At 46.8% G+C, this 13218-nt stretch overlaps 1 protein-coding gene across 2 annotated transcripts in view; it reads right to left on the reverse strand.

Annotated features, from left to right (window-relative positions):
* The window catches only part of CEP290 (centrosomal protein 290), a 3224991-nt gene that overhangs the window by 3034878 nt on the left and 176895 nt on the right, over positions 1–13218 (reverse strand). The window lies entirely within an intron of this gene.

Genomic DNA, 13218 nt, shown 5'->3' on the forward strand with positions numbered 1-13218 from the left:
GATTGGAAGAGCAAGAAGTCGCCACTGGAACTAAGAATCCAAAGAGGAGAGAAGCAAAAGACATCTGCAACGACTGAACCACCGGCGAAGCCCTGCTGCAGCGTCTCACCACTTTGCTCCACACGATGAGAGAAGATCTTCACCTGCAAGAGCCTTCTTCCCTTGAGCTGGTGGGGCCAACCAGTTTGCCAATCGCCTTCCCAGAGCTCCCTTGGTCGAATCTCCCGTACCCTGTACTCGGAGGCCGGATAGCCAGGGACCAGTCCACCCGGACCACGATTTAAAGGAGAGTATCTTTTATTCGTCGGGCAGCACCGCGGCTGGTTTCATCCCTGGGTAGTGCAGTGACTCGAACCTTCCTCCACAACGAGAGCCTCTCTTCCTCTGCTGGATCACCCGAACTGCACAAACTACCAGGAACAACTGCCACCGCAGGAGCCGCTTCTTCATTTAAAGGTACATTGTTCCGCCAGGCCGCCATTTCTTCGCGGTAGCACTAAAGGTGTTTTAAATCCTTTACCTACCTGTTGGGTTGGCCGCCCCCCCTCTCTTAACATTGTCTTTTCAACTTCTGCAACCACCTTTTCAAATTTGTTAACCAAAGACTTGACTGCAGCTACAAGAACATTTTGCTCCTGGGCCCTTGCCCTGTACCACTGACTCTGGCACAGGCCTACTGACTGGCTACATTTGTTAGATCTGCTTTCTTTAGATTGATTCTCACTGAGAACTGTGTTGGTGCACCTATTTCTTTTAACTACCCTTTCCTTCCCATTCTTAAACATTGCGAAATGCCATTTTGCTCAGTTTTCATTTTAAGCATTGCCTATCCTGATGCACTGTCTTGCTGAACTGGTCCACAAACTGATGGGAAGTGTTACTAGGGTGCATAAGAAACTATTTGTAGATAACTTGTGTTTTCCCTCCCTTGTGAGGAATTGTTAGAGAATCCCTTATGTGTAGTTGTCACTGTGCCGTTTTGCTCAGTTTTCCCTCTGGTTCACTTGGTCTACAATTCAACTTGGGAGTGTGTATATTTTTCCTTTGCCTTAATTAAACTTGCTTGATGACTGTGATACATGTGTTTTATTAGAAGTGTATAAAATAAATATATATATACTTTTTTAAACACAAAGCTTTGGTCAGTGTTTCCTTGTTCCATAGTCGAGTGAGCCTATTGTGTAAAACCTGAATACTGCTCATCTCCCTCTTGAGATAGTTCTGACTGCTCAGCCACAGCTACCAACTAAATCTTTGGGGTACGGACTGATACCAAAGGGGATTTATTGCTTATTGCCTCACCTGTTGTCCTAATCTGGTGTAGTGCTCCCTAAAGGAACTGCACTGGATTCCGCCTAACAATCCTTAAATTGAACTCAATGAACCTGACTGGAATGAATGGGGAATTCTCACAGACTTCATTTTTATGTAGCTCCAACCTCTAGACACACCGGTTTAGGTATCTGATCTGGATCCCACCATACCCCTCAAAATCTAGACATCCTATGGAGGCTATTCAAACCAAATAGGACCTCTCCATTTTGGAAATATATCAGCCAAAGATCATGGCACAGCAGTAGACAACACAAATTACAAAATAGAATTTACTATAAAGGATTTAATAAATGTTATGTTTTGTATTACATCTGTTCTGGTTATTAAGAATGTGATTTCAAGGGGTGCGCTCGTGTGGCTGAAAAAGATGGCCACTGCCTGAGAGGGCTCCGGCGGCTGCAGGATTATCCTTGTTAAAATCCTGGCGCTCGTCGCTCCGTTTTCACCCCACGAACAGTGGAATATCTGTGGGTAATGCCAGTGCAGGTGGTGGAGAATTTATAACACATTTTGTGCAACAAGAAGCGAGCCGAGGTGTCTTGCATGAAACCGCCGGAGAAGGAGCCCTGCAGTGGAGAAGGGGCCGACCATGCGGCCTGAATCTGGGGCTGGCGAGTATTGCTGTGGAGTGCTCGCTACGCCGGGAAAGGATGCGATTACACTCGCCATCAGCAGCAGCAGACACAAAGTCGGGATAGAAGGAGGGTGCACCCCAAAAGCCCCCCCACCCCTGACGAGGGACCCAGAAGGGAAGAAGGTTGCAGACGCCACTGGCAGGGCAGCTGGCGGGACGGAGAGGGCCAACTGAAGTGCCTGGCGGGAGCCAGCGTGGCCAAGCCGTCGGTGCGGCAGCCTCGGGAACCTGAAGACAGTTGTCCAACAGTGAGCAGGGTAGAACCCCCCCTGGTCGAGAGGCGGTCGGATGCACAGGCAAGTGCACAATCCAGGGTAGTGCCCCGGGGAAGGAGGCAAGTAGCCGCGAGGACTTCACGAGGGGATGATCCTAAACCTAACAGGGGCGGAGACTTGACTACCCCGGCTCAGCCAGCAGCTCCCTCGCGACGCCACATCCATCAGGCAACCGGGCAGTATACGCTGGTCTGCTGAGGTGCGGTGCTGGATCTGTGCCACAGGCCGATCAATGCCCATAGAAAACACCCGGGCACCCGCAGAGAGAGAGGAGAACACGCCTGGTGGGAGGCTGCGAGGCGGGTCTGGAAGGGGAACCGGACCAAGATCCGCGCTGCCCTGCAACGGCTTGGAGTTGAACAAAGTCCTGGCCGGGGGAGAGGGCAGGGCCATCGGACTGTGGGGGCCTGAAACTGTCAAACATCCCACCTAGAGGCAGGGGGAGGAGGAGACCCTGGCTTAATCTTTAACCCACATACGCAAAATCAGGTATACGAGGAACCAAAGCCCCTGGAAATCGGTGCACCAAGAGGGCGTTTTGCACGTCCGTGCCAACGGACTGGGGGCTGCCCTTTACCCCCCCTCTCTGGCTATCAGCCGAGCCCCATCTGTATGCCACCAGGCGGTGGCGAACATGCAAACTCAGCAGGAGGGTGCCCCGAGGACAAGCGCTCGGCATGTTCAACAGACCGGCAGATGCCCCATAATACGCACTAGCCACGGTGAGGAATCTCCTCATTAAGTTCCTGGCCCTGATAAAAGATTAAAGAACGGGAGGAATAGGCAACCCATCTGGGCTCTGAGAAAGGCCGGACACCCCTATATACGAGGAGTAGCAGTGGGGAGCCTGATCACAGACACTAAGCAGAAAGCTTGAGGCCCCTGAACGCACAAAAAATCCTCCATTAGACCTTTGAGGGATAGTTGCCTGTTTGAGGAAGTATAAGCCAGCACACGGAGACAAAGTCACTTCGACCACCGGAAGGGGTGGGGGCGCCTGACCCGCTGGGAAGAGTTCTGCACACAGGGGTAATCGATGAGAGTGCTGACCGCCCCGGCTTCAGGAAAGCACTGAAGATGGGCCCCGCCCAGGGGCATCAATAGCGAGGTAGAGACTCGAGGAAGACACCGGCCATATGAAAGCCATAACTCGATCAAAATACGAGCCAATATTCAAGCGACATTGTAGGGTCACCCCCCACCAACTATCAGATCGACATACCCCTGATACGGAGATGTTAAATCCTAAGAAGAAAATAAAACTGGACCAATTTGCCTGATTGGATCAGTTGCAAATGGCTGCCCCCTCCCAACGAGAGCAGGCGACATCACTGCTTGAGGTGGCGGTGCTGAATCAAACTCTCCTGGCACTGAAGGGCAGCACAGATAGTTTAGGGGCGAAAATAGATGCCCTTACGTGCAAAGTAGATGTCTCAGCAGTACAGATAGAAAAACTCTGCAGCTGCATGTCTGAAGCCGAGCAAAGCATCGGAGAAAACTGAGGACAAGGTATCCACGCTGCAGAAGGAAGTTGCAGATCTACGACGAGAGGTTAGAAAAGTCCTGACTAAGAACTTAGACCTCGAAGGCCGCTCCAGAAGAAACAATATTCATATCCTGGGGGTCCCGGAATCGACCAGAATAGATAACATGTAACATGGAGAAGTTTGTGTAGCAGCTCCTGACTGAGATCTTGGATAACCCACCTTTGTCCAGTATTTATATGGTGGAGCGTGCCCACAGATCTCTGGCGGCGAGGCCCCCCCCCCCTCCGGACTGCCGGAGCAGCCCATCATAGCCAAAATCTTCTGTTATAGGGACATGGACACCATACTGTGCACAACAAGAGAAAAGAAAGAACTAAAATGGGGCCCATCAACAATCAGGTTCTTCCCGGAATTCAGCCCCATGGTACAAGAACAGAGAAAAACGTTTCAGGCCGTGAAAAAAAACCCTACGGAAGATCATCAAGTACTCAATGATGTACCCCGCTAAACTCTGTATACAGTATAACGGCACAACAATGTTCTTTACCTCCCCTGAATCCGCAGAACGGTTCGTTTTGAACAGACCCTGGGTGTTCGCCTGGACAAGCCCCATGACATCACCACCATATCCTTTCATAGCGGTACTCAACCGTTCGATTGTAATGTTATTTAGCTGATCGCTGTGGGGCGTGGACGGAGGACAGTTGCCTCTCAATCGGGGTAGTTTCCACCTGGAGCGCAGAGGCCGCCCTCAGTGCCCAGAATTCCACTTTAGTAGCGTCCTGGTGTTTTTGACGACGTTGGGATTTTGTGAGAGGGGTTGTGGGTTAAGCCGGTGGGTTATGGATGCCGGCGTGGGTGGGGTCAGAGGGGCGTGGGGGAAGGGGATGTTTTGTGTATCGGCTGGTGATAGTACTCAGAACACCCATCCGAAGATACACACATACAGGCCCCTATACAGTTACATAAATAAATGGGAGGAGGATAGACTGGAAATTATCCAATTTACAATAGAGAGACGACTGAGTGATGACTGGGGGTGGGGGGTGGTAGCCCGCTGTCAATGTCCTGTAATATTAGGGGTCTCACCGGACAAAAAAAAGATAAGACTAATTGCAAATCCCTGCCAATTTCCTCTGCTTACAGGAGACACACCCATCCGTGACGGTGTCCGGTTAAAGGTTTGAATTCAAAAGGATTGCATGCTATAGGGTTGAATCAATTTGACCTAAAACAAAAGGGTTTAGTTTTTTAAACTGCTGTATCCCACGTCCCAGAGCAAAACCCCTGGAAGATACCCCACTGACCCAGACAAATGCCTGAGGGGAGGCGTAGAGTAGACAAAACTCATCCAAGGAACTTATCCCCAAACCCCATACGACCGATGTTTCCATCAATGGGCAGCAGGGCAGCCGGCGGTGGATGGTTTTGGAATGATCACACTGGTCGCTCTTCCCAAGTCGGGAGGGGGCCCTCCCCCCCCCCCCATCTTGTGCGCACTGCAAGAACAAATGGTGCATTGGCCCTACAATGGCCTCCCCAAGCCGCTTCCGCGTCTCCCCTGGGAAACCATTGGGTCCCGGGGTCTTCCAGGATTGCAGTTCCTGAATCGCTGCAGCCACCTCCTCCTCCGTTATTTTATTGCAATATGGCTTAAACAAGTTAAACCTTTTGCAAAACATTTTCATAAAAACAAGTTTCATAAAAACAATTTCAAAAAACAAAAATACAAAATATTTCATAATAGCAATTAACACATTTCAAAAAATAAAATGAACACCACATCATAAAATGAGATAAAATCATCAATGGATTTCAAATGTTAACATTCTCCAGGTATTCCAAATTTCTTGAAAGCAATTACTAAAACATTTATCATTGCAATATTCAAACTTGTTCTTTCTGAGTTTAAAATATAGTGCCAAAGGTATTCTGGTGTTTGATACACACCCCATTTCACAAATTTAATTTCGTAAACCCCTGAATTCGGAGCGGTATTCAACCAGGACAATAAATTACAAGATGTCTCACAGTTTCCACATCTCCCCTACATAATCTACAACCCCTCTAAGAGCGGGGCTTGCCAATTCTAGCACCAATTACTTCATTTGTTAGATACAAATTAAAACAAACTCTTAAAAACAGTTCCTAAAATGGAGCGACAGGTTCTAATCAAATACCCGGGCATACAACCCAAAGCTCTAATGTCATTCAGAAAATGCCCCAACACTTTGAGACCAGATACAGATAGTCTATGGGTTTCAATCCAGTCAGCCCCAAATAGTTTACACATCGTTTCATTAGGTGTATACATTAAGTCTTCTACAGTAATATTGTTTCTCAGAAGAAAATTCCTACAGGCATTGTTCCATGCGATTAAAACTTTGCAGATTCTTAAATCAATGTTCTCACAAATTACCTGAAATAGGGAGTTAGGAGGAGGCAACCGAGCCTTGGCATATAGCTGTATGGTTTGCCAGGCAACACGGACTGCTGAAGACGAGAGGCCCAACTCATGTTGCATGGCATACATCGAATTTCCCTGTGGTAATGACAAGGTCTTCCTCCACAGAGAAGCCTCGATTTTGTCCCACACAGCACTATCATCTAATGATTGAGCTCCATAAAGCAGTCTAACAACAATCTTTTACATATACAACTGGATCATGGGTTTAATTGAGAATCTCCCAAAACGTTTATCCAACGCTCGTAACTGGGCAGACATACTAGTGATCATAGGCACCCGCTCTTTTACTATGTTGTCTCTGTTCTTAATTTGTCTAAATAGCACACCCAGATACTTGAATTTCTGAACTGTTTTGATCTTTACTCCATCTAACAAGAAACCAAAACTTTAATTTCTATTACAAGCTTGTCTATTTGGTTTCAAGATCATCCCTTTTGTTTGTGCGGCATTAGCTGTCCAATCCAAATCACCCAGAAATTGTGTCACAGCATCAGTACCCCGCTGCAGGCAAACAGCCGTTTGATCGCATATGATATTGTCTGCATATGCCATATATTGTAGATGGAACTGACCAATTTTGGGAAGGGGGTTAAAGTTAACGCCAATGAGGCATTTACACAAGTTGTGGATATAGAAATTAAACAGAAAAGGCGCCAAAACGCAGCCTTGTCTGAATCCACGATCCGTCACTATCCACTCTGCGAAGTTACCATTTCGGTCCAATCGGATTCGAATTCTGGTATTTGAATGCATGGCAATCAAGATGTTAAGCACATTATCTGGGCAAATAGCACCCCTCAGTTTGCACCACAGCTTGTCTTTGTTGCCACAGTCAAAGCCTTCCGACAGAGCCCCAAAAAATATCAGTCTGTTGCAAGCCCTGGCTATCCTAAATTGAAACCTCAAGACCAGACAATTCAAAGATGAACCCACACCTTTTCTGAACCCTGCTTGAGCCATATGGACTAGCCCAGTCATATCTGCTGATGCTTCCAATTCTCTTAAAACAAGCAGAGAGAAAACTTTGCTACTGGCATCCAACAAGGAAATAGGCCGATCTTGTTTTATAAAAAAATAAATTATATATATATATATATATATATATATATATATATATATATATATATATATATATATATATATATATATATATATATATATATATATATATATATATATATATATATATATATATATATATAATAAACTTTATTGGTTTTTCCAACTTACAAACACCAAAACACACCCGACAGTGCAAGTTAAGTTATAAGCTACCAAACATGTACATTTACGTGTATTTACCACTGCCATCTACTAACCCTCCCCCCTTAACCCGAGCCTACTCCACTAGCCCTTCAGTTGTCATTCCTCCGGGGGCACTCATCCTTCGGTGCTCCCAGAGGTGTCATGTTCGCTTGGACTGGCCTGGATGGACCCAGACAGTGTGGCCACTAGTTGTCTAGTTGATCCCACTTCATCCCACCCCAACCCCCCGTTGGAAGCTTCATACCATACTACCATTTCTGCTTCAGCCCATTTCTGAAGATCATGCCACCACACCTCTATCCTGGGTCTATGGCACGCTTTCCAACCCACAGCTATTCTGCGTTTAGCCAGATGTAGGCCAAGTCCTTAAGTTTGCTCACGTGTTTCAGGTTACGTGGTCTAGTGAATTCCCCCTACCATGCATGCCCACACAGATTCCACGTCTAGCTTAATTCCTTTCTCGGTTAAGCGATGAGTAACTTCATCCCAGAATTTCCCAATCACCGGGCATGCCCAGAACATGTGTATCATCCATGCGTTCACTTCCCCACATTTAGGGCATGTTTGTGTCTGTGCCCTTGAATCGGCGATACTTTGAGGGGTCATGTACGCCCTATGGGTTACGTATAGCTGGATCTGTTGTAGTCTTGCGTTCCTGGACACCTTTTTATGGGACCTCTGTGCTCTTTCCCATTGCCTGTCTTGCATGGGTTCCCCAGCGTCCTCCTCCCGCTCCCATCTCAGTTGGGTCACTTCCTTTCCCACCCTGGACATAACCAGTTCATAGATCCGGGATACCTCATGCCCCCCTTCCGAGATATCATGTATAGTCTCTATGGCCGTGTCTGGTTGTTCTTCTAGTTCTATTTCAGACCATGACTCTCTAACCTGCCTGTTAGGCAGAAACCTGTGCAGTTCCCTCTGGGACCACTGCAAAAGATTTAAGACTACAGGTGTTTGGCAGTAAACCCACTTGGTAGCAGTCTGTACCACACAGATTCACTTGGTAGCTGTGGCTGAGCATTCAGACTTCCCTCACGAAGAGTTAGGCAGTATACAGAGTATTCACAATAGGTCAAAAGAACACAGTAGAACAAGTAAACACTGACCAGAGCTTGGTGTAAAAGAGATATAATTATTTATTTAAAACCACATCTAGAAAAACACACAAGTACTAATAGTAAGCAATTCAAAAACACGGTCACTAAAAGATATACACTCCCTTAGAAGAATTTTAGACAAGTCTTAAGTAAAGCCCCTCTTATTTTCAGACAGCGGGGAGCGCTTAACGCAGATGGCACTCTAATAATTCGTTTTAAAAGGGAGAGAAAAGCAGAGTATAATGTGAAACAGATCCCAACATTTTCATAAGAACAAAACAAGAGAGGAAGGCAAGTAAAACCGTGAAGTTAGAGTTCAGAAGGCCGGATCCACTTTAAGGGGATCAGAACGAAATGTGTCCAAGGTCACACGGTTGAAGTGCACAAGAGTCTTGCAAAGGTTCAAAAAGAGTTGGACCAAAAGAAAGGGACCAGTTAGAAGGTCAAGGCGGCCAGCCCAGTCCAGAAGGTTAAGGGATTATTACCTTGTAGCAATCTTTAGAAAGGGAGGCCTGGTGGACACGCTACCTTAAAGTGGTGAGAATACTCCAGCAGGGGCAGTTGTTCCTGGCAGCGGATGCAAGTCGGTGCTTCGTCCGGGGGAAGAGAGGATCTCGTCGGGGAGGAAGACAGGAGTCCGTTGCACTGCCAGGGAAGAAACCAGCCGTGGAGTTCTCAGGTAAAAAGGTACGGTCCTTTTATTCGCGGTCCAGTGGTAAGTGGCTATCCGGTTGCCGGGGTGCTTGGCAGGGGCAATTCGACCACAAGACGGCCTGGGATGCGAAGAGAAGAAGGTAAACTGGTTGTGCCCACCAGTCAGGGGAAGAAGCCTCTCCAGCCGGGAGATCTTCTCTGTCGTCGGGAAGTGGTGAGTCGGTTCCGCAGGGCTCCACCGGCGGCGTCGTCGTGGTAGGTCGGCTCAGCTTCTCCCTCCTCGGATTCTCAGGTCCTGTGGCGACTTCTGAAGTTCCAGTCCCCAAAGCCCTGCTTTTATGCAGCACACCCCCATTCACTCAGCCTAGCTGTCACTCAAACATGCTAAGTGGTGAGCCGGCTGGGCCAATCACACAAGAGTGCAACTTGAGTTACCAAGGTAACTCAGTCCAGGGTTCCTAAACCCCCTTCCACACCCCCTGTGGTACCCAGACAGAGTGGCACCACTTTTGGAGGCTACTGTGGAGAAGCCCGCCAAAAAGTGGAACAAAGGGCTCGACTTGGGTTGGAGTCACAGAAGAGAAGACAAACGCCATTTTAGAATCGAGTCCTGGCAAGAAATACCAACTGGCGAATTAATATTAAATAAATAAACCGGCGGTATGTTCGAGGCTATGAGAATTAAATAATTAACGTTGGTAGCCTCAAACAATGGGAAAATCCCATAGGGATATATTTGCGGTCGAATATAAAAAATAGTATCCACTGCCACCAGCCAAAACTCGATCAGGGGGGACGGAGAAGTGCCCCCTCGACTAACAGACCCCGGGGCAATCGAATTGCCCCGACCAGTACGTCCACATTATGATGGTTTGTACTGGTTTCTGTTCATAATTTGGGACTAGTAAAGCCAATGGTGACTTTACATGCCCTGGGAGACAGTAGTCAGTCCCGGGGTATGGAGTCTATGGTGGGGTGTCACTATGACACCCCTGTGTTACTGCACGGAGGGTGCTGTGTAACACATAGTAAAAACACATGAGACCCTATGGAGTAAAGGACCCCATAGTCCATAAAACATTAACAGTCAAAGGAACACCATAAATCATGTCCAAGAGTGGGAGAAAGAGAGTCTCACTCTTGGCAGGAGAAAAAAAACAAACTCCAGAAATCCAGCAAAGCTGCTGGGGACTCACTAGGTTAGGAAATTCAGCCTAAAGAGAGAATTCTCCCTAACACCGCCTTACCAATCTAGTGTAGGTGATATATTGCCCCGGGTGTACTCCAGTTTCTTCCACTAGCATTTGGAATTCCAGTACCTTCTCATCTCGCCACACATCTCCCAGTGTTGCTATGCCCACCGGTTCCCAGTGTCTACGAATCGTCTTTCTTAGTTGCTCATCCACTCCCCGCAGCGTCACTAGCGGCACTTGCAGGGAGCAAGGAATCGGGTTCTCCATGGCCTGACATGCCTTGCACCATGTCTTCCATCCCAGTTCTAGCAGCTTTGATCGCCCTTTTAACTCTCATTTGGGCAGCCCTATCAGTTCTTTCAGAAAAAACGAACTATGCCGAAAGTTGATGGGATTCATTCTATCCCCTTTTTTAAAATATAATCACTATTTGCGCATCTTCCATGAGAACGGCAGTGAAAATAATTTACATAGGAATAGCGACCAAACTTCCACATCAGATTTGAAGGTCATGTTTGTTAAACCATCAGGCTCTGGGGCTTTGGAGTTCTTACATTTCTTAATCAATCCAACAATATCATGCTGATCAAAATCCAAGGACCATTGAGTGTCCAAAGTCTTTATGTTGGTAGTCACCTTTAGCTCAGTCCTGTATAATGAAGAAAAGTGCTCTACCCATAACTGATCACAAATGGGATTTCCTTGTAAGGCCAGTTGGGTCCCCGGGTTCTTCAAAAGGGTCCAAAACGAGCCCGTTTTCCAGTGGAAATTACACTTAACATGATCTCTGCATCCCTTTGAGCCTCTATGGACTTATGGCTCCTAAGCCAGTTTTTATATGCCAACTTAAGTTTGCACACTTTAGTTCCATAATTGTCACAATTACAAGCTCACAACTGTCGGATATCTTTCCGCAACGCCTTCGTGTGGGTCTGTATTAACTTATCAAATGCATGAGTGGCTCTGGATCGGAACTGTTAACTACTACGTTCTAGTCTTCCACAAAGCATCCCAATAACTGCTGCACTGCCTCTGAGTAGAAAAGAGGATTCACAACACCTGAATCCCCCCCCCTTACTAGACAAGAGCCCAGCTGTTTATTGATCCCTCTAGCCTTGCTGGGGTGCCACACAAGAGACTCATCCCTTTCTCCAACTGCCACTATAAGTGGAAGCGCCTAACAAGCAAACAAATACATAAGTAAGTCACCGGTCATTCTGGCCATCAGAGATAGAGATGAGACCATCAATTCTAGAGATGGGGGGCTATGGTCACTAACCTCGGTATCTTTAACTTCCAGTATTAAGCAGTTCGCCAGAAGGACACTCGAAACAAACACATAATCGATGGTCGATTTTGCGTTTGCACTTTTCCAAGTGTACTGTGGTGACTGGTCCCCCACTATGCCACCATTTAAGTAGTACATATCCCAAAAGATTGAGCTCTGTCAGAAAAAGCGCATCCCGCTCACACGAAGCTGATTTCCTGGTAGAGTGTGGTGCTAGACCATACCATGACTCCTCCAGGCATTCACTATTGAAATTACCCATTAGTAAAAAGGATTGCACTCTTCAGCCCAATAAGCAAATCCATCTGATAACTGAGTCTAAAAATGTAAGATTGAACAGTTTTTAAGATGGACATATACATAAATCAGATTATAGATGGAACTAAACTCGGATAAGGCAGAAGTAACTTCTAATTTAACAACCAAAACGTCAGGATTATTATTTCGAACAACACATAAAGGACCCCGTAGGGACGACATTTAGGACCTCGCCAAGCTTTCTCGACACATGTAGTAGAACCATAAATTACAAATATCAACTGCAGCCACGTCTCTTGTAAGCACACAATGTCCTACGCATCCCCATAAAAATTGTCAAAAGATGAGAACATATAGTGAGCGTGTCCCTGGTATTCAAACATCTCAATTTTATCCCACTCATTTGTCCTCCTAAACCCACAGGGCACTGTGTATTCATGGATAGCGCGATACGCTCCCAGTCATCGGGTTGCGTTCTAGTCTCTTGCCCGTGAACCCAAAAGTTGATGCAGCGACTATCGACGTAATCATTTCAAACACAGATTTTTAGAGGTGTCAACCCGCCAGTTTTGTCTGACTCAATAGCATTGAAAGTCAGAACCTTAGAAGCCCCCCCCCCTTTAGGAGACTGGGAGGGAAACTGTTCAAAGCCATCAAAACCATATGAGTGCAAATAAGTGGTTTCTTCCAAAACCACCATTCGAGAGCAAAAATATAGTTGTATTAAAATCACCCCTATCAGAGTTGACAAATTCAACCTGCATTATGTCCAAGGTCCTCAAAAATCTCAACTGCGATATTTCGTTAAATAGATTCAGCACATAATGCCTGTTGAGGGGGGGGGGCACACACCCACCTCAAAAATCTGTTCCATGTACAGTGTATCTTGGAGGAATCCCTGCGGGTATCTACTAACTTGGAGTCCTTGTGGGACCTACCATACCGTTCGTGAGGACCTTGCCCTTTGGAAACTGGTTAACTGGATATTGCTTTTTCAAGCCATCTCGCCCGGGGATACCCATTTTGCTGTGTCGCTCTTCCAAAGTCACAAAGGTCTCAATATGTTTCCTTGGTGAGGGCAAGACTGCAACATCTTTTAATTGGGCGCCTTGGTTGGAGGGACCGGCGGCTGGCTATGTGGCGCCTCTCCTCTGAAGTTATGAACAACCCCACATTTCCCCAAGCCTGTTTAGTTACAAGGTCAGTTGTGCAGTACCCAAATTCATTAGCACTGAACGTACTATCCATGTCACCCTGTGAA

This window comes from Ambystoma mexicanum, chromosome 12 (genome assembly GCF_040938575.1).
Source record: "Ambystoma mexicanum isolate Mex_15411 chromosome 12, UKY_AmexF1_1, whole genome shotgun sequence".
In the NCBI taxonomy this organism is placed as follows: domain Eukaryota; kingdom Metazoa; phylum Chordata; class Amphibia; order Caudata; family Ambystomatidae; genus Ambystoma; species Ambystoma mexicanum.